We start from the raw sequence: 19,446 nt of genomic DNA on the forward strand, positions 1-19,446 counted from the left end.
GTGTTGGAGAATGTCCGTGTTGGAGAAAGTCCGTGTTGGAGAAACTCCGTGTTGGAGAAACTTTATGTTGTAGAAACTCCGTGTTGGAGAAACTCCATGTTGTAGAAACTCCGTGTTGGAGAAACTCTGTGTTGTAGAAACTCCGTGTTGGAGATAATCCATGTTGGAGAAACTCCATGTTGGAGAAACTCCATGCTGCAGAAAATCCGCGCTGGGGAAACTACGCGCTGGAGAATCTCCGCGCTGGAGAGACTTCGTGTTGGAGAAACTCCGTGTTGTAGAAACTCCGTGTTGGAGAAACTGCGTGTGTGAGAAACTCCGTGTTGGAGAAACTCCGTGTTGGAGAAGCTCCGTGTTGGAGAAACTTCGTATCGGAGAAAGTCCGTGTCGGAGAAACTCTGTGTCGGAGAAACTCCGTGTTGGAGAAACTCCGTGTCGGAGAAACTCCGTGTTGTAGAAACTTCGTGTTGGCGAAACTCCATGTTGTAGAAACTTCGTGTTGGAGAAACTCTGTGTTGGAGAAACTTATTGTTAGAGAAACTCCGTGTTGGGGAAACTCCGTGATAGAGAAACTTCATGTTGTAGAAACTCGGTGTTGAAGAAACTCCGTGTTGGAGAAACTCCGTGTTAGAGAAACTCCGTGCTGGAGAAACTCCGTGTTGTGGAAACTCCATGTTGGGGAAACTCCGTGTTGGGGAAACTCCGTGTTGGAGAAACTCCGTGTTGGGGAAACTTCGTGTTGGAGAAACGCAGTGTTGGAGAAACTTCGTGCAAGAGAAATTCTGTGTTGGAGAAACTCCGTGTTGAAGAAACTGCTTGTTGGAGAAACTCCTTGTTGGAGCAAATCCGTGTTGGAGAAATTCCGTGTTGGGGAAACGCCGTGTTGGAGAAACTCCGTGTTGGAGAAACTCCGTGTTGGAGAAACTCCATGTTGGAGAAAATTATTGTTGGAGAAACTCCGTGTTGGAGAAACTCCGTGTTGGAGAAACTGTCGGAGAAACTACGTGTCGAAGAAACTCCGTGTCGGAGAAACTCCGTGTTGGAGAAAATTTGTGTGTTAGAAACTCCGTGTTGGAGAAACTCCGTGTTGTAGAAACTCTGTGTTCGAGAAGCTCCGTGTCGGAGAAACTCCGTGTTGGAGAAACTCCGTGTTGGAGAAACTCCGTGTTAGAGAAACTCCATGTTGGAGAAAGTCCATGTTGGAGAATGTCCGTGTTGGAGAAAGTCCGTGTTGGAGAAACTCAGTGTTGGAGAAACTATGTTGTAGAAACTCCATGTTGGAGAAACTCCATGTTGTAGAAACTCCGTGTTGGAGAAACTCTGTGTTAGAGAAACTCCTTGTTGAAGAAACTCTGTGTTGTAGAAACTCGGTGTTGTAGAAACTCCGTGTTGGAGATAATCCATGTTGGAGTATTTCCATGCTGCAGAAAATCCGCGCCGGGGAAACTACGCGCTGGATAATCTCCGCGCTGGAGAGATTTCGTGTTTGAGAAACTCCGTGTTGGAGAAACTCCGCGTTAGAGAAACTCCATGTTGGAGAAAGTCCGTGTTGGAGAATGTCCGTGTTGGAGAAAGTCCGTGTTGGAGAAACTCCGTGTTGGAGAAACTATCTTGTAGAAACTCCGTGTTGGAGAAACTCCATGTTGTAGAAACTCCGTGTTGTAGAAACTCCGTGTTGTAGAAACTCCGTGTTGGAGATAATCCATGTTGGAGAAACTCCATGTTGGAGAAACTCCATGCTGCAGAAAATCCGCGCTGGGGAAATTACGCGCTGGAGAATCTCCGCTCTGGAGAGACTTCGTGTTGGAGAAACTCCGTGTTGCAGAAACTCCGTGTTGGAGAAACTCCGTGTGTGAGAAACTCCGTGTTGGAGAAACTCCGTGTTGTAGAAACTTCGTGTTGGCGAAACTCCTTGTTGTAGAAACTCCGTGTTGGAGAAACTTATTGTTAGAGAAACTCTGTGTCGTAGAAACTCCGTGCTGGAGAAACTCCGTGTCGGAGAAACTCCGTGTTGGAGGAACTCCGTCTTGGAGAATCTCTGTGTCAAAGAAACTCCATGTTGGAGAAACTTTATGTTGTTGAAACTCCGTGTTGGAGAAACTCCATGTTGTAGAAACTCCGTGTAGGAGAAACTCCGTGTTTTAGAAACTCCGTGTTGGAGAAACTCCCTGTTGTAGAAACTCTGTGTCCGAGAAACTCCGTGTCGGAGAAACTCCGTGTTGGAGAAACTCCATGTTGGAGAAACTCCGTGTCGGAGAAACTCCGTGTTGGAGAAACTGCGTGTTGGAGAAACTCCGTGTTGGAGAAAATCCTTGTTGGAGAAACTCCGTGCTATAGCAACTCCGTGTTGGAGAAACTCTGTGCTGGAGAAACTCCGCGCTGGAGAAACTCTGTGTGGGAGAAACTGCGTGTTGGAGAAACTCTGTGTCGGAGAAATTCCTTGTTGGAGAAACTCCGTGCTGGAGAAACCCCTTGTTGGAGAAACTCCTTGTTGGAGAAACTTCGTGTTGGAGAAACTCCGTGTTGGATAAATGTCGTGTAGGAGAAACTCCATGTTGGAGAAAATCATTGTTGGAGAAACTCCGTGTTGGAGAAACTCCGTGTCGGAGAAACTCCGTGTTGGAGAAACTCCGTGTCGGGGATACTCCGTGTTGGAGAAACTCCGTGTTGGAGAAACTCCGTGTTGGAGAAAATCCTTGTTGGAGAAACTCCGTGCTATAGCAACTCCGTGTTGGAGAAACTCTGTGCTGGAGAAACTCCGCGCTGGAGAAACTCTGTGTGGGAGAAACTCCATGTTGGAGAAACTCTGTGTTGGAGAAACTGCGTGTTGGAGAAACTCTGTGTCGGAGAAATTCCTTGTTGGAGAAACTCCGTGCTGGTGAAACTCCTTGTTGGAGAAACTTCTTGTTGGAGAAACTTCGTGTTGGAGAAACTCCGTGTTGGATAAATTTCGTGTAGGAGAAACTCCATGTTGGAGAAAATCATTGTTGGAGAAACTCCGTGTTGGAGAAACTCTGTCGGAGAAACTACGTGTCGGAGAAACTCCGTGTTGGAGAAACTTTGTGTTAGAAACTCCGTGTTGGAGAAACTCCATGTTGTAGAAACTCCGTGTTGTAGAAACTCTGTGTCCGAGAAACTCCGTGTCGGAGAAACTCCGTGTTGGAGAAACTCCATGTTGGAGAAACTCCGTGTCGGAGAAACTCCGTGTCGGAGAAACTCCGTGTTGGAGAAACTCCGTGTCGGGGAAACTCCGTGTTGGAGAAACTCCGTGTTGGAGAATATCCTTGTTGGAGAAACTCCGTGTTGGAGAAATTTTGTTTTTGGTGAAACGCCGTGTTGGAGAAACTTCGTGTTGGAGAAACTCCGTGTTAGAGAAACTCTGTGTTGGAGAAACTTATTGTTAAAAAACTTGTTGGAGAAATTCCATGTTGGAGAAACTCCGTGTTGGAGAAACTTTGGGTTGGAGAAACTCCTTGTTGGAGGAACTCCATGTTGGAGAAACTCCATGTTGAGGAAACTCCGTGTTGGGGAAACGCCGTGGTGGAGAAACTTCGTGTTGGAGAAATTCCGCGTTGGAGAAACTGCGTGTTGGAGAAACTCCTTGTTGGAGAAACTCCTTGTTGGAGAAACTCCGTGTTGGAGAAACTCCGTGTCGGAGAAACTCCGTGTTGTAGAAACTTCGTGTTGGCGAAACTCCTTGTTGTAGAAACTCTGTGTTGGAGAAACTTATTGTTAGAGAAACTCTGTGTCGTAGAAACTCCGTGTTGGAGAAACTCCGTGTCGGAGAAACTCCGTGTTGGAGGAACTCCGTCTTGGAGAATCTCTGTGTCAAAGAAACTCCATGTTGGAGAAACTTTATGTTGTTGAAACTCCGTGTTGGAGAAACTCCATGTTGTAGAAACTCCGTGTAGGAGAAACTCCGTGTTTTAGAAACTCCGTGTTGGAGAAACTCCGTGTTGTAGAAACTCTGTGTCCGAGAAACTCCGTGTCGGAGAAACTCCGTGTTGGAGAAACTCCATGTTGGAGAAACTCCGTGTCGGAGAAACTCCGTGTCGGAGAAACTCCGTGTTGGAGAAAATCCGTGTCGGGGAAACTCCGTGTTGGAGAAACTCCGTGTTGGAGAAACTCCGTGTTGGAGAAAATCCTTGTTGGAGAAACTCCGTGCTATAGCAACTCCGTGTTGGAGAAACTCTGTGCTGGAGAAACTCCGCGCTGGAGAAACTCTGTGTGGGAGAAACTGCGTGTTGGAGAAACTCTGTGTCGGAGAAATTCCTTGTTGGAGAAACTCCGTGCTGGAGAAACCCCTTGTTGGAGAAACTCCTTGTTGGAGAAACTTCGTGTTGGAGAAACTCCGTGTTGGATAAATGTCGTGTAGGAGAAACTCCATGTTGGAGAAAATCATTGTTGGAGAAACTCCGTGTTGGAGAAACTCCGTGTCGGAGAAACTCCGTGTTGGAGAAACTCCGTGTCGAGGATACTCCGTGTTGGAGAAACTCCGTGTTGGAGAAACTCCGTGTTGGAGAAAATCCTTGTTGGAGAAACTCCGTGCTATAGCAACTCCGTGTTGGAGAAACTCTGTGCTGGAGAAACTCCGCGCTGGAGAAACTCTGTGTGGGAGAAACTCCATGTTGGAGAAACTCTGTGTTGGAGAAACTGCGTGTTGGAGAAACTCTGTGTCGGAGAAATTCCTTGTTGGAGAAACTCCGTGCTGGAGAAACTCCGTGTTAGAGAAACACCATGTTGGAGAATCTCCTTGTTGGAAAAAATCCTTCATTTAGAAACTCCTTGTTGGAGAAACTCCGTGCTGGGGAAACTCCATGTTGTAGAAACTTCGTGTTGTTGAAACTTCGTGTTGGCGAAACTTCATGTTGTAGAAACTTCGTGTTGGAGAAACTCTGTGTTGGGGAAACTTATTGTTAGAGAAACTCCGTGTTGGAGAAACTTCGTGCTGGAGAAACTTCGTGTTGTAGAAACTCTGCGTCGTAAAATCTCCGTGTTGGAGAAACTCCGTGTCGGAGAAACTCCGTGTTGGAGGAACTATGTCTTGGAGAATCTCCGTGTCAAAGAAACTCCATGTTGGAGAAACTTTATGTTGTTGAAACTCCGTGTTGGAGAAACTCCATGTTGTAGAAACTCCGTGTAGGAGAAACTCCGTGTTTTAGAAACTCCGTGTTGGAGAAACTCCGTGTTGTAGAAACACTGTGTCCGAGAAACTCCGTGTTGGAGAAACTCCATGTTGGAGAAACTCCGTGTCGGAGAAACTGCGTGTCGGAGAAACTCCGTGTTGGAGAAACTCCGTGTCGGGGAAACTCCGTGTTGGAGAAACTCCGTGTTGGAGAAACTCCGTGTTGCAGAAAATCCTTGTTGGAGAAACTCCGTGCTATAGCAACTCCGTGTTGGAGAAACTCTGTGCTGGAGAAACTCCGCGCTGGAGAAACTCTGTGTGGGAGAAACTCCGTGTTGGAGAAACTCTGTGTTGGAGAAACTGCGTGTTGGAGAAACTCTGTGTCGGAGAAATTCCTTGTTGGAGAAACTCCGTGCTGGAGAAACTCCTTGTTGGAGAAACTCCTTGTTGGAGAAACTTCGTGTTGGAGAAACTCCGTGTTGGATGAATTTCGTGTAGGAGAAACTCCGTGTTTTATAAACTCCGTGTTGGAGAAACTCCCTGTTGGAGAAACTCCGTGTTGGAGAAACTCCGTGTTAGAGAAACTCCATGTTGGAGAACCTTCTTGTTGGAGAAACTCCTTGTTGGAGAAAATCCTTGTTGGAGAAACTCCATGTTGGAGAAACTCCGTGCTGGAGAAACTCCGTGTTGTGGAAACTCCATGTTGGGGAAACTCCGTGATGGAGAAACTTCATGTTGTAGAAACTCCGTGTTGAAGAAACTCCGTGTTGGAGAAACTCCGTGTTAGAGAAACTCCATGTTGGAGAAAGTCCTTGTTGGAGAATGTCCGTGTTGGAGAAAGTCAGTATTGGAGAAACTCCGTGTTGGAGAAACTTGATGTTGTAGAAACTCCGTGTTGGAGAAACTCCATGTTGTAGAAACTCCGTGTTGGAGAAACTCTGTGTTGGAGAAACTCCCTGTTGAAGAAACTCCATGTTGTAGAAACTCCGTGTTGTAGAAACTCCGTGTTGGAGATAATCCATGTTGGAGAAACTCCATGTTGGAGAAACTCCATGCTGCAGAAAATCCGCGCTGGGGAAACTACGCGCTGGAGAATCTCCGCGCTGGAGAGACTTCGTGTTGGAGAAAGTCCGTGTTGTAGAAACTCCGTGTTGGAGAAACTCCGTGTGTGAGAAACTCCGTGTTGAAGAAACTGCGTGTTGGAGAAGCTCCGTGTTGGAGAAACTTCGTATCGGAGAAAGTCCGTGTCGGAGAAACTCCGTGTCGGAGAAACTCCGTGTTGTAGAAACTTCGTGTTGGCGAAACTCCTTGTTGTAGAAACTCCGTGCTGGAGAAACCTATTGTTAGAGAAACTCCGTGTTGGAGAAACTACGTGCTGGAGAAACTCTGTGTCGGAGAAACTCTGTGTCGGAGAAAGTCTGTGTCGGAGAAACTCCGTGTTGGAGAAACTCCGTGTTGGAAAAACTCCGTGTCGGAGAAACTCCGTGTTGGAGAAACTCCGTGTTAGAGAAACACCATGTTGGAGAATCTCCTTGTTGGAAAAAATCCTTCATTTAGAAACTCCTTGTTGGAGAAACTCCGTGCTGGGGAAACTCCATGTTGTAGAAACTTCGTGTTGGAGAAACTCCGTGTTGTAGAAACTTCGTGTTGGCGAAACTCCATGTTGTAGAAACTTCGTGTTGGAGAAACTCTGTGTTGGAGAAACTTATTGTTAGAGAAACTCCGTGTTGGGGAAACTCCGTGATGGAGAAACTTCGTGTTGTAGAAACTCCGTGTTGAAGAAACTCCGTGTTGGAGAAACTCCGTGTTGGAGAAACTCTGTGTTAGAGAAACTCCGTGCTGGAGAAACTCCGTGTTGTGGAAACTCCATGTTGGGGAAACTCCGTGTTGGGGAAACTCCGTGTTGGAGAAACTCCGTGTTGGGGAAACTCCGTGTTGGAGAAACGCCGTGTTGGAGAAACTCCGTGTTGGAGAAACTCCGTGTTGGAGAAACTCCATGTTGGAGAAAATCATTGTTGGAGAAACTCCGTGTTGGAGAAACTCCGTGTTGGAGAAACTGTCGGAGAAACTACGTGTCGAAGAAACTCCGTGTCGGAGAAACTCCGTGTTGGAGAAACTCCGTGTTGTAGAAACTCTGTGTTCGAGAAACTCCGTGTCGGAGAAACTCCGTGTTGGAGAAACTCCGTGTTGGAGAAACTCCGTGTTAGAGAAACTCCATGTTGGAGAAAGTCCATGTTGGAGAATGTCCGTGTTGGAGAAAGTCCGTGTTGTAGAAACTCCGTGTTGGAGAAACTCCATGTTGTAGAAACTCCGTGTTGGAGAAACTCTGTGTTAGAGAAACTCCGTGTTGAAGAAACTCTGTGTTGTAGAAACTCGGTGTTGTAGAAACTCCGTGTTGGAGATAATCCATGTTGGAGAAATTCCATGCTGCAGAAAATCCGCGCCGGGGAAACTACGCGCTGGATAATCTCCGCGCTGGAGAGATTTCGTGTTGGAGAAACTCCGTGTTGGAGAACCTCCGCGTTAGAGAAACTCCATGTTGGAGAAAGTCCGTGTTGGAGAATGTCCGTGTTGGAGAAAGTCCGTGTTGGAGAAACTCCGTGTTGGAGAAACTATCTTGTAGAAACTCCGTGTTGGAGAAACTCCATGTTGTAGAAACTCCGTGTTGGAGAAACTCTGTGTTGGAGAAACTCCCTGTTGAAGAAACTCCGTGTTGTAGAAACTCCGTGTTGTAGAAACTCCGTGTTGGAGATAATCCATGTTGGAGAAACTCCATGTTGGAGAAACTCCATGCTGCAGAAAATCCGCGCTGGGGAAATTACGCGCTGGAGAATCTCCGCTCTGGAGAGACTTCGTGTTGGAGAAACTCCGTGTTGCAGAAACTCCGTGTTGGAGAAACTCCGTGTGTGAGAAACTCCGTGTTGGAGAAACTCCGTGTTGTAGAAACTTCGTGTTGGCGAAACTCCTTGTTGTAGAAACTCCGTGTTGGAGAAACTTATTGTTAGAGAAACTCTGTGTCGTAGAAACTCCGTGTTGGAGAAACTCCGTGTCGGAAAAACTCCGTGTTGGAGGAACTCCGTCTTGGAGAATCTCTGTGTCAAAGAAACTCCATGTTGGAGAAACTTTATGTTGTTGAAACTCCGTGTTGGAGAAACTCCATGTTGTAGAAACTCCGTGTAGGAGAAACTCCGTGTTTTAGAAACTCCGTGTTGGAGAAACTCCGTGTTGTAGAAACTCTGTGTCCGAGAAACTCCGTGTCGGAGAAACTCCGTGTTGGAGAAACTCCATGTTGGAGAAACTCCGTGTCGGAGAAACTCCGTGTCGGAGAAACTCCGTGTTGGAGAAACTCCGTGTCGGGGAAACTCCGTGTTGGAGAAACTCCGTGTTGGAGAAACTCCGTGTTGGAGAAAATCCTTGTTGGAGAAACTCCGTGCTATAGCAACTCCGTGTTGGAGAAACTCTGTGCTGGAGAAACTCCGCGCTGGAGAAACTCTGTGTGGGAGAAACTCCGTGTTGGAGAAACTCTGTGTTGGAGAAACTGCGTGTTGGAGAAACTCTGTGTCGGAGAAATTCCTTGTTGAAGAAACTCCGTGCTGGAGAAACCCCTTGTTGGAGAAACTCCTTGTTGGAGAAACTTCGTGTTGGAGAAACTCCGTGTTGGATAAATGTCGTGTAGGAGAAACTCCATGTTGGAGAAAATCATTGTTGGAGAAACTCCGTGTTGGAGAAACTCCGTGTCGGAGAAACTCCGTGTTGGAGAAACTCCGTGTCGGGGATACTCCGTGTTGGAGAAACTCCGTGTTGGAGAAACTCCGTGTTGGAGAAACTCTGTCGGAGAAACTACGTGTCGGAGAAACTCCGTGTTGGAGATGCTTTGTGTGTTAGAAACTCCGTGTTGGAGAAACTCCATGTTGTAGAAACTCCGTGTTGTAGAAACTCTGTGTCCGAGAAACTCCGTGTCGGAGAAACTCCGTGTTGGAGAAACTCTATGTTGGAGAAACTCCGTGTCGGAGAAACTCCGTGTCGGAGAAACTCCGTGTTGGACAAACTCCGTGTCGGGGAAACTCCGTGTTGGAGAAACTCCGTGTTGGAGAATATCCTTGTTGGAGAAACTCCGTGTTGGAGAAATTTTGTTTTTGGTGAAACGCCGTGTTGGAGAAACTTCGTGTTGGAGAAACTCCGTGTTAGAGAAACTCTGTGTTGGAGAAACTTATTGTTAAAAAACTTGTTGGAGAAATTCCGTGTTGGAGAAACTCCGTGTTGGAGAAACTTTGTGTTGGAGAAACTCCTTGTTGGAGGAACTCCATGTTGGAGAAACTCCATGTTGAGGAAACTCCGTGTTGGGGAAACGCCGTGGTGGAGAAACTTCGTGTTGGAGAAATTCCGTGTTGGAGAAACTGCGTGTTGGAGAAACTCCTTGTTGGAGAAACTCCTTGTTCGAGAAACTCCGTGTTGGAGAAACTCCGTGTCGGAGAAACTCCGTATTGGAGAAACTCCGTGTTGGAGAAACTTTATGTTGTTGAAACTCCGTGTTGGAGAAACTCCATGTTGTAGAAACTCCGTGTAGGAGAAACTCCGTGTTTTAGAAACTCCGTGTTGGAGAAACTTCGCGTTGTAGAAAGTTTGTGTCCGAGAAACTCCGTGTCGGAGAAACTCCGTGTTGGAGAAACTCCGTGTTGGAGAAACTGCGTGTTGGAGAAACTCCGTGTTAGAGAAACTCCATGTTGGAGAACCTTCTTGTTGGAGAAACTCCTTGTTGGAGAAAATCCTTGTTGGAGAAACTCCATGTTGGAGAAACTCCGTGCTGGAGAAACTCCGTGTTGTGGAAACTCCATGTTGGGGAAACTCCGTGTTGGGGAAACTCCGTGTTGGAGAAACGCAGTGTTGGAGAAACTTCGTGCAAGAGAAATTCTGTGTTGGAGAAACTCCGTGCTGGAGAAACTCCTTGTTGGAGCAAATCCGTGTTGGAGAAACTCCGTGTTGGAGAAACTCCGTGTTGGAGAAATTCCGTGTTGGGGAAACGCCGTGTTGGAGAAACTCCGTGTTGGAGAAACTCCATGTTGGAGAAAATCATTGTTGGAGAAACTCCGTGTTGGAGAAACTGTCGGAGAAACTACGTGTCGGAGAAACTCCGTGTCGGAGAAACTCCGTGTCGGAGAAACTCCGTGTTGGAGAAACTTTGTGTGTTAGAAACTCCGTGTTGGAGAAACTCCATGTTGTAGAAACTCCGTGTAGGAGAAACTCCGTGTTTTAGAAACTCCGTGTTGGAGAAACTCCGTGTTGTAGAAACTCTGTGTTCGAGACACTCCGTGTCGGAGAAACTCCGTGTTGGAGAAACTCCGTGTTGGAGAAACTCCGTGTTGGAGAAACTCCGTGTTAGAGAAACTCCATTTTGGAGAAAGTCCGTGTTGGAGAATGTCCGTGTTGGAGAAAGTCCGTGTTGGAGAAACTTCGTGTTGGAGAAACTATGTTGTAGAAACTCCGTGTTGGAGAAACTCCATGTTGTAGAAACTCCGTGTTGGAGAAAATCTGTGTTGGAGAAACTCCGTGTTGAAGAAACTCCGTGTTGTAGAAACTCGGTGTTGTAGAAACTCTGTGTTGGAGATAATCCATGTTGGAGAAACTCCATTTTGGAGAAACTCCATGCTGCAGAAAATCCGCGCCGGGGAAACTACGCCCTGGATAATCTCCGCGCTGGAGAGACTTCGTGTTGGAGAAACTCCGTGTTGGAGAAACTCCGTGTTGGAGAAACTCCGTGTTAGAGAAACTCCATGTTGGAGAAAGTCCGTGTTGGAGAATGTCCGTGTTGGAGAAAGTCCGTGTTGGAGAAACTTCGTGTTGGAGAAACTTTATGTTGTAGAAACTCAGTGTTGGAGAAACTCCATGTTGTAGAAACTCCGTGTTGGAGAAACTCTGTGTTGGAGAAACTCCCTGTTGAAGAAACTCCGTGTTGTAGAAACTCCGTGTTGGAGATAATCCATGTTGGAGATACTCCATGTTGGAGAAACTCCATGCTGCAGAAAATCCGCGCAGGGGAAATTACGCGCTGGAGAATCTCCGCCCTGGAGAGACTTCGTGTTGGAGAAACTCCGTGTTGCAGAAACTCCGTGTTGGAGAAACTCCGTCTGTGAGAAATTCCGTGTTGGAGAAACTCCGTGTTGGAGAAGCTCCGTGTTGGAGAAACTTCGTATCAGAGAAAGTCCGTGTCGGAGAAACTCCGTGTTGTAGAAACTTCGTGTTGGCGAAACTCCTTGTTGTATAAACTCCGTGTTGGAGAAACTTATTGTTAGAGAAACTCCGTGTTGGAGAAACTACGTGCTGGAGAAACTCTGTGTCGGAGAAACTCTGTGTCGGAGAAAGTATGTGTCGGAGAAACTCCGTGTTGGAGAAACTCTGTGTTAGAGAAACACCATGTTGGAGAATCTCCTTGTTGGAAAAAATCCTTCATTTAGAAACTCCTTGTTGGAGAAACTCCGTGCTGGTTAAACTCCATGTTGTAGAAACTTCGTGTTGTAGAAACTTTGTGTTGGCGAAACTTCATGTTGTAGAAACTTCGTGTTGGAGAAACTCTGTGTTGGGGAAACTTATTGTTAGAGAAACTCCGTGTTGGAGAAACTTCGTGCTGGAGAAACTTCGTGTTGTAGAAACTCTGTGTCGTAAAAACTCCGTGTTGGAGAAACTCCGTGTCGGAGAAACTCCGTGTTGGAGGAACTATGTCTTGGAGAATCTCCGTGTCAAAGAAACTCCATGTTGGAGAAACTTTATGTTGTTGAAACTCCGTGTTGGAGAAACTCCATGTTGTAGAAACTCCGTGTAGGAGAAACTCCGTGTTTTAGAAACTCCGTGTTGGAGAAACTCCGTGTTGTAGAAACACTGTGTCCGAGAAACTCCGTGTCGGAGAAACTCCGTGTTGGAGAAACTCAATGTTGGAGAAACTCCGTGTCGGAGAAACTGCGTGTCGGAGAAACTCCGTGTTGGAGAAACTCCGTGTCGGGGAAACTCCGTGTTGGAGAAACTCCGTGTTGGAGAAACTCCGTGTTGCAGAAAATCCTTGTTGGAGAAACTCCGTGCTATAGCAACTCCGTGTTGGAGAAACTCTGTGCTGGAGAAACTCCGCGCTGGAGAAACTCTGTGTGGGAGAAACTCCGTGTTGGAGAAACTCTGTGTTGGAGAAACTGCGTGTTGGAGAAACTGTGTCGGAGAAATTCCTTGTTGGAGAAACTCCGTGCTGGAGAAACTCCTTGTTGGAGAAACTCCTTGTTGGAGAAACTTCGTGTTGGAGAAACTCCGTGTTGGATGAATTTCGTGTAGGAGAAACTCCGTGTTTTATAAACTCCGTGTTGGAGAAACTCCCTGTTGGAGAAACTCCGTGTTGGAGAAACTCCGTGTTAGAGAAACTCCATGTTGGAGAACCTTCTTGTTGGAGAAACTCCTTGTTGGAGAAAATCCTTGTTGGAGAAACTCCATGTTGGAGAAACTCCGTGCTGGAGAAACTCCGTGTTGTGGAAACTCCATGTTGGGGAAACTCCGTGATGGAGAAACTTCATGTTGTAGAAACTCCGTGTTGAAGAAACTCCGTGTTGGAGAAACTCCGTGTTGGAGAAACTCCGTGTTAGAGAAACTCCATGTTGGAGAAAGTCCGTGTTGGAGAATGTCCGTGTTGGAGAAAGTCAGTGTTGGAGAAACTCCGTGTTGGAGAAACTTGATGTTGTAGAAACTCCGTGTTGGAGAAACTCCATGTTGTAGAAACTCCGTGTTGGAGAAACTCTGTGTTGGAGAAACTCCCTGTTGAAGAAACTCCATGTTGTAGAAACTCCGTGTTGTAGAAACTCCGTGTTGGAGATAATCCATGTTGGAGAAACTCCATGTTGGAGAAACTCCGTGTTGGAGAAGCTCCGTGGTTGGAGAAACTACGTGCTGGAGAAACTCCGTGTTGTAGAAACTTCGTGTTGGCGAAACTCCTTGTTGTAGAAACTCCGTGCTGGAGAAACTTATTGTTAGAGAAACTCCGTGTTGGAGAAACGACGTGCTGGAGAAACTCTGTGTCGGAGAAACTCTGTGTCGGAGAAAGTCTGTGTCGGAGAAAATCCGTGTTGGAGAAACTCCGTGTTGGAGAAACTCCGTGTCGGAGAAACTCCGTGTTGGAGAAACTCCGTGTTAGAGAAACACCATGTTGGAGAATCTCCTTGTTGGAAAAAATCCTTCATTTAGAAACTCCTTGTTGGAGAAACTCCGTGCTGGGGAAACTCCATGTTGTAGAAACTTCGTGTTGGAGAAACTCCGTGTTGTAGAAACTTCGTGTTGGCGAAACTCCATGTTGTAGAAACTTCGTGTTGGAGAAACTCTGTGTTGGAGAAACTTATTGTTAGAGAAACTCCGTGTTGGGGAAACTCCGTGATGGAGAAACTTCGTGTTGTAGAAACTCCGTGTTGAAGAAACTCCGTGTTAGAGAAACTCCGTGCTGGAGAAACTCCGTGTTGTGGAAACTCCATGTTGGGGAAACTCCGTGTTGGGGAAACTCCGTGTTGGAGAAACTCCGTGTTGGGGAAACTCCGTGCTGGAGAAACGCAGTGTTGGAGAAACTTCGTGCAAGAGAAATTCTGTGTTGGAGAAACTCCGTGTTGAAGAAACTGCTTGTTGGAGAAACTCCTTGTTGGAGCAAATCCGTGTTGGAGAAACTCCGTGTTGGAGAAACTCCGTGTTGGAGAAACTCCGTGTTGGAGAAACTCCGTGTTGGAGAAACTCCGTGTTGTAGAAACTCTGTGTTCGAGACACTCCGTGTCGGAGAAACTCCGTGTTGGAGAAACTCCGTGTTGGAGAAACTCCGCGTTGGAGAAACTCCGTGTAAGAGAAACTCCATGTTGCAGAAAGTCCGTGTTGGAGAATGTCCGTGTTGGAGAAACTCCGTGTTGGAGGAACTCCGTCTTGGAGAATCTCCGTGTCGGAGAAACTCCATGTTGGAGAAACTCCGTGTTGGAGAAACTCCGTGTCGGGGAAACTCCGTGCTGGAGAAACTCCATGTTGGAGAAACTCCGTGTTGGACAAAATCCTTGTTGGAGAAACTCCGTGCTATAGCAACTCCGTGTAGGAGAAACTCTGCGCTGGGGAAACTCCGCGCTGGAGAAACTCCGTGTTGGAGAAACTCCGTGTTGGAGAAACTGTGTTGGAGAATCTCCGTGTTGGAGAAACACCACGTTAGAGAAACTGCGTGTTGGAGAAAAATCCCTGTTGTAGAAACTTCATTTTAGAAAAACACCATGTCTTAGAAACTCCCTGTTTAATAAACTCCCTGTTGGAGAAAGTTCATGTTGGAGAAACTCCCTGTTGGAAACATCTTTGTTGGAGAAACTCCCTGTTGCAGAAACTCCGTGTTGGAGAAACTCCGTGTTGGAGATACTACGTGTTGGAGAAACTGCGTGTTGGAGAAACTCCGTGTTCGAGAATCTCCGTGTTGTAGTAACTCCGTGTTGGAGAAACTCCGTGTTGGAGATACTACGTGTTGGAGAAACTGCGTGTTGGAGAAACTCCGTGTTCGAGAATCTCCGTGTTGTAGAAACTCCGTGTTGGAGAAACTCCGTGTTGGAGAGCTCTGTGTCGGAGAAACTCCGTATTGGAGAAACTCAGTGTTGGAGAAACTTTATGTTGTTGAAACTCCGTGTTGGAGAAACTCCATGTTGTAGAAACTTTGTGTAGGAGAAACTCCGTGTTTTAGAAACTCCGTGTTGGAGAAACTCCGTGTTGTAGAAACTCTGTGTCAGAGAAACTCCGTGTCGGAGAAACTCCGTGTTGGAGAAACTCCGTGTTAGAGAAACTCCATGTTGGAGAACCTTCTTGTTGGAGAAACTCCTTGTTGGGGAAAATCCTTGTTGGAGAAACTCCATGTTGGAGAAACTCCGTGCTGGAGAAACTCCGTGTTGTGGAAACTCCATGTTGGGGAAACTCCGTGATGGAGAAACTTCATGTTGTAGAAACTCCGTGTTGAAGAAACTCCGTGTTGGAGAAACTCCGTGTTGGAAAAACTCCGTGGTAGAGAAACTCCATGTTGGAGAAAGTCCGTGTTGGAGAATGTCCATGTTGGAGAAAGTCCGTGTTGGAGAAACTCCGTGTTGGAGAAACTTTATGTTGTAGAAACTCCGTGTTGGAGAAACTCCATGTTGTAGAAACTCCGTGTTGGAGAAACTCCGTGTTGGAGAAACTCCGTGTTAGAGAAACTCCATGTTGGAGAAAGTCCGTGTTGGAGAATGTCCGTGTTGGAGAAAGTCCGTGTTGGAGAAACTCCGTGTTGGAGAAACTTTATGTTGTAGAAACTCTGTGTTGGAGAAACTTCATGTTGTAGAAACTCTGTGTTGGAGAAACTCTGTGTTGGAGAAACTCCCTCTTATAGAAACTCCGTGTTGTAGAAACTCCGCGTTGTAGAAACTCCGTGTTGGAGATAATCCATGTTGGAGAAACTCCATGCTGCAGAAAATCCGTGCTGGGGAAACTACGCGCTGGAGAATCTCCGCGCTGGAGAAACTCTGTGTCGGAGAAACTCTGTGTCGGAGAAAGTATGTGTCGGAGAAACTCCGTGTTGGAGAAACTCTGTGTTAGAGAAACACCATGTTGGAGAATCTCCTTGTTGGAAAAAATCCTTCATTTAGAAACTCCTTGTTGGAGAAACTCCGTGCTGGGGAAACTCCATGTTGTAGAAACTTCGTGTTGTAGAAACTTTGTGTTGGCGAAACTTCATGTTGTAGAAACTTCGTGTTGGAGAAACTCTGTGTTGGGGAAACTTATTGTTAGAGAAACTCTGTGTTGGAGAAACTTCGTGCTGGAGAAACTTCGTGTTGTAGAAACTCTGTGTCGTAAAAACTCCGTGTTGGAGAAACTCCGTGTCGGAGAAACTCCGTGTTGGAGGAACTATGTCTTGGAGAATCTCCGTGTCAAAGAAACTCCATGTTGGAGAAACTTTATGTTGTTGAAACTCCGTGTTGGAGAAACTCCATGTTGTAGAAACTCCGTGTAGGAGAAACTCCGTGTTTTAGAAACTCCGTGTTGGAGAAACTCCGTGTTGTAGAAACACTGTGTCCGAGAAACTCCGTGTCGGAGAAACTCCGTGTTGGAGAAACTCAATGTTGGAGAAACTCCGTGTCGGAGAAACTGCGTGTCGGAGAAACTCCGTGTTGGAGAAACTCCGTGTCGGGGAAACTCCGTGTTGGAGAAACTCCGTGTTGGAGAAACTCCGTGTTGCAGAAAATCCTTGTTGGAGAAACTCCGTGCTATAGCAACTCCGTGTTGGAGAAACTCTGTGCTGGAGAAACTCCGCGCTGGAGAAACTCTGTGTGGGAGAAACTCCGTGTTGGAGAAACTCTGTGTTGGAGAAACTGCGTGTTGGAGAAACTGTGTCGGAGAAATTCCTTGTTGGAGAAACTCCGTGCTGGAGAAACTCCTTGTTGGAGAAACTCCTTGTTGGAGAAACTTCGTGTTGGAGAAACTCCGTGTTGGATGAATTTCGTGTAGGAGAAACTCCGTGTTTTATAAACTCCGTGTTGGAGAAACTCCCTGTTGGAGAAACTCCGTGTTGGAGAAACTCCGTGTTAGAGAAACTCCATGTTGGAGAACCTTCTTGTTGGAGAAACTCCTTGTTGGAGAAAATCCTTGTTGGAGAAACTCCATGTTGGAGAAACTCCGTGCTGGAGAAACTCCGTGTTGTGGAAACTCCATGTTGGGGAAACTCCGTGATGGAGAAACTTCATGTTGTAGAAACTCCGTGTTGAAGAAACTCCGTGTTGGAGAAACTCCGTGTTGGAGAAACTCCGTGTTAGAGAAACTCCATGTTGGAGAAAGTCCGTGTTGGAGAATGTCCGTGTTGGAGAAAGTCAGTGTTGGAGAAACTCCGTGTTGGAGAAACTTGATGTTGTAGAAACTCCGTGTTGGAGAAACTCCATGTTGTAGAAACTCCGTGTTGGAGAAACTCTGTGTTGGAGAAACTCCCTGTTGAAGAAACTCCATGTTGTAGAAACTCCGTGTTGTAGAAACTCCGTGTTGGAGATAATCCATGTTGGAGAAACTCCATGTTGGAGAAACTCCGTGTTGGAGAAGCTCCGTGGTTGGAGAAACTACGTGCTGGAGAAACTCCGTGTTGTAGAAACTTCGTGTTGGCGAAACTCCTTGTTGTAGAAACTCCGTGCTGGAGAAACTTATTGTTAGAGAAACTCCGTGTTGGAGAAACGACGTGCTGGAGAAACTCTGTGTCGGAGAAACTCTGTGTCGGAGAAAGTCTGTGTCGGAGAAAATCCGTGTTGGAGAAACTCCGTGTTGGAGAAACTCCGTGTCGGAGAAACTCCGTGTTGGAGAAACTCCGTGTTAGAGAAACACCATGTTGGAGAATCTCCTTGTTGGAAAAAATCCTTCATTTAGAAACTCCTTGTTGGAGAAACTCCGTGCTGGGGAAACTCCATGTTGTAGAAACTTCGTGTTGGAGAAACTCCGTGTTGTAGAAACTTCGTGTTGGCGAAACTCCATGTTGTAGAAACTTCGTGTTGGAGAAACTCTGTGTTGGAGAAACTTATTGTTAGAGAAACTCCGTGTTGGGGAAACTCCGTGATGGAGAAACTTCGTGTTGTAGAAACTCCGTGTTGAAGAAACTCCGTGTTAGAGAAACTCCGTGCTGGAGAAACTCCGTGTTGTGGAAACTCCATGTTGGGGAAACTCCGTGTTGGGGAAACTCCGTGTTGGAGAAACTCCGTGTTGGGGAAACTCCGTGCTGGAGAAACGCAGTGTTGGAGAAACTTCGTGCAAGAGAAATTCTGTGTTGGAGAAACTCCGTGTTGAAGAAACTGCTTGTTGGAGAAACTCCTTGTTGGAGCAAATCCGTGTTGGAGAAACTCCGTGTTGGAGAAACTCCGTGTTGGAGAAACTCCGTGTTGGAGAAACTCCGTGTTGGAGAAACTCCGTGTTGTAGAAACTCTGTGTTCGAGACACTCCGTGTCGGAGAAACTCCGTGTTGGAGAAACTCCGTGTTGGAGAAACTCCGCGTTGGAGAAACTCCGTGTTAGAGAAACTCCATGTTGCAGAAAGTCCGTGTTGGAGAATGTCCGTGTTGGAGAAACTCCGTGTTGGAGGAACTCCGTCTTGGAGAATCTCCGTGTCGGAGAAACTCCATGTTGGAGAAACTCCGTGTTGGAGAAACTCCGTGTCGGGGAAACTCCGTGCTGGAGAAACTCCATGTTGGAGAAACTCCGTGTTGGACAAAATCCTTGTTGGAGAAACTCCGTGCTATAGCAACTCCGTGTAGGAGAAACTCTGCGCTGGGGAAACTCCGCGCTGGAGAAACTCCGTGTTGGAGAAACTCCGTGTTGGAGAAACTGTGTTGGAGAATCTCCGTGTTGGAGAAACACCACGTTAGAGAAACTGCGTGTTGGAGAAAAATCCCTGTTGTAGAAACTTCATTTTAGAAAAACACCATGTCTTAGAAACTCCCTGTTTAATAAACTCCCTGTTGGAGAAAGTTCATGTTGGAGAAACTCCCTGTTGGAAACATCTTTGTTGGAGAAACTCCCTGTTGCAGAAACTCCGTGTTGGAGAAACTCCGTGTTGGAGATACTACGTGTTGGAGAAACTGCGTGTTGGAGAAACTCCGTGTTCGAGAATCTCCGTGTTGTAGTAACTCCGTGTTGGAGAAACTCCGTGTTGGAGATACTACGTGTTGGAGAAACTGCGTGTTGGAGAAACTCCGTGTTCGAGAATCTCCGTGTTGTAGAAACTCCGTGTTGGAGAAACTCCGTGTTGGAGAGCTCTGTGTCGGAGAAACTCCGTATTGGAGAAACTCAGTGTTGGAGAAACTTTATGTTGTTGAAACTCCGTGTTGGAGAAACTCCATGTTGTAGAAACTTTGTGTAGGAGAAACTCCGTGTTTTAGAAACTCCGTGTTGGAGAAACTCCGTGTTGTAGAAACTCTGTGTCAGAGAAACTCCGTGTCGGAGAAACTCCGTGTTGGAGAAACTCCGTGTTAGAGAAACTCCATGTTGGAGAACCTTCTTGTTGGAGAAACTCCTTGTTGGGGAAAATCCTTGTTGGAGAAACTCCATGTTGGAGAAACTCCGTGCTGGAGAAACTCCGTGTTGTGGAAACTCCATGTTGGGGAAACTCCGTGATGGAGAAACTTCATGTTGTAGAAACTCCGTGTTGAAGAAACTCCGTGTTGGAGAAACTCCGTGTTGGAAAAACTCCGTGGTAGAGAAACTCCATGTTGGAGAAAGTCCGTGTTGGAGAATGTCCATGTTGGAGAAAGTCCGTGTTGGAGAAACTCCGTGTTGGAGAAACTTTATGTTGTAGAAACT

This window comes from Amblyomma americanum, chromosome 8 (genome assembly GCF_052857255.1).
Source record: "Amblyomma americanum isolate KBUSLIRL-KWMA chromosome 8, ASM5285725v1, whole genome shotgun sequence".
Lineage (NCBI taxonomy): Eukaryota > Metazoa > Arthropoda > Arachnida > Ixodida > Ixodidae > Amblyomma > Amblyomma americanum.